Below are 2,685 nucleotides of genomic sequence, written 5' to 3' on the forward strand. Positions count from 1 at the left end.
AATCTGTCTCTCTCTCTCTCTCTCCCCCTGCAGGAAAGAGGAGGCAGTGCTGCGTCTGATGCTGGAGCGGCGAGAGGCGGAGCTCCGCGAGGCCATGAAGCTCAGGCACAGCCTCACCACGCTGCTGCACGCGCTCAGAGCCGACATGGAGCGGGTACGCGTAGGCTTCGGCTCACAGGTACCAACACGGCCCCTGATGTGTCACGCTCCCAGGTTCGAATCCCCCAGTCTGTCCCTCCCACCACCTCCACTGAAACCTGCACCTTGTGGTGGTTGTGGTTGTTGTTGTTGTTTCAGACCCTTCTGGGCACTGACCAGGAGGAAGTCCAAGGTCACATGAGTCTGGTCCAATCAGAGTCTGCGCTGGGCGACCATGTGACTGGGGGAGTGGTCCAGGGCTGGGGGAGAGTGCAGAGGAGGCTGGAGGATCTCCTCATCGAAGGTAACAGACGGATGCTGCTGCTGCTGCACCTGCTGCACCCCATTTGAACTGTGATTTAAAAGGGGAGCATGGAGATGTTGCGTTTGCGGCATTTAGCAGACGCCTTTATCCAAAGCGACTTACAACAAAGTACATTTTGTTTAATTAAGTGAATCATCTATGGATCAGTCATCGCTAGAACAAGTGATTTATGCTCGGGCCTGGTGCCATTGGCAGTCATAATGATGGGAAGGAAGATATATATTTGTATTATTGTTATTTACAGTAGAGAGAGGGGAGTAGAGGCGATAGGAGAGACAGTTAAGATGATGTCAACGTTCTTCTTCCTCTGTCATTTTGAGTGTAGCATCAACTCAGCTGCAGTGTCTCAGCTGCAGTCATTTATTGGCACCAGTAGATGGCGCCACAACCCATGAAAGCCGTTTACAACCTAGGTAGACCTTCTAAAAAAGACTATGGGCTGGTCTCACAGACAAGGTTTAAGGCCTAGTCCTGGACTAAAATCACACTTTCAATGTAAAATCTCCATTGAACGTCCATTTTAGTCTAGGATTAGGCCTTGAGTGTGAAACCGGCCCTATGTGTTGACCTACCCTAGTTCACTGCATGGCGTTCCTCATGCCGTCACATGTAGTGAATGGGAAAGATAGTATGTAAATAATTGTTTTATTACCATGCAATCAACTTGTCAGTCAATTGTTGGAATTTGGTATTTTAGGCTCTAAGCAAGGGATGGCGACCCTGAAGCAATTAGGGGTTCAGTGCCTTGCTCAAGGACACCTTGCGATCATTAGACGTCGGCTCTACCTTCTGACCCACAACCGCCCCTTTTATGGAAGGAAGGTAGCTAACCTGCTGTCTAACCTTCGCCAGTGAGTTTGGTGCTTTGACTCCAGATTCAAACACTCTCTCAGCCCCTCCCTCCCTCTAGTGCAGAGCCCCCCCCCCCAACACCCCTGTGCACTCTGCCATTTGTGTGCTAAACCACAAGACAGCAGCACAGAGGAAACAGCCAAGGCGGATGGAGAGTTATATTTACTCCTCTTAGTAATACTAAGACATCACTGCTGACATCATTCAGTGAGGGGGTTTCGAATCAACTCAGATCAAATCAGACTTCATTTATATAGTGCTTTTCATGCAACATTTTCATGCAATACAAGGAGCTTAACAATGAAAATACAACAGTACAGTGAAAATAAACTGTAATATAAGGAAATACAACAGTACAGTGAAAATAAACTGTAATATAAGGAAATACAACAATACAGTGAAAATAAACGGTAATATAAGGAAATACAACAATACAGTGAAAATAAACAGTAATATAAGGAAATACAACAATATAGTGAAAATAAACAGTAATATAAGGAAATACAACAATACAGTGAAAATAAACGGTAATATAAGGAAATACAACAATACAGTGAAAATAAACTGTAATATAAGGAAATACAACAATACAGTGAAAATAAACAGTAATATAAGGAAATACAACAATACAGTGAAAATAAACAGTAATATAAGGAAATACAACAATACAGTGAAAATAAACTGTAATATAAGGAAATACAACAATACAGTGAAAATAAACAGTAATATAAGGAAATACAACAATACAGTGAAAATAAACTGTAATATAAGGAAATACAACAATACAGTGAAAATAAACTGTAATATAAGGAAATACAACAATACAGTGAAAATAAACTGTAATATAAGGAAATACAACAATACAGTGAAAATAAACAGTAATATAAGGAAATACAACAATACAGTGAAAATAAACGGTAATATAAGGAAATACAACAATACAGTGAAAATAAACGGTAATAAGGAAATACAACAATACAGTGAAAATAAACGGTAATAAGGAAATACAACAATACAGTGAAAATAAACGGTAATAAGGAAATACAACAATACAGTGAAAATAAACGGTAATATAAGGAAATACAACAATACAGTGAAGTTCTTTGATGGAACAACTAAAAGGCCAGTGCCAGAGGACCTGAGTGATCTAGAGGGAGCATATTAAAAGCATGTCTGACAAGTATTCAGGCGCTAGTCCTTTGAGTGATTTGAACACCAATAAAATAATCTTAAAATCTATTCTAAAACTGACAGGCAACCAATAAAGACAGGTGAGATGTGTGCTCTCCTTCTGGTCTTGGTCAGGACACGTGCTGCTGCATTCTGAATGATCTGTAGCTTATTTACAGATTTCTCAGCTAGACCGGAAA

This window comes from Nansenia antarctica (genome assembly GCF_963989245.1).
Source record: "Nansenia antarctica genome assembly, contig: SUPER_7_unloc_1, whole genome shotgun sequence".
NCBI classification, from domain to species: Eukaryota; Metazoa; Chordata; class Actinopteri; order Argentiniformes; family Microstomatidae; genus Nansenia; species Nansenia antarctica.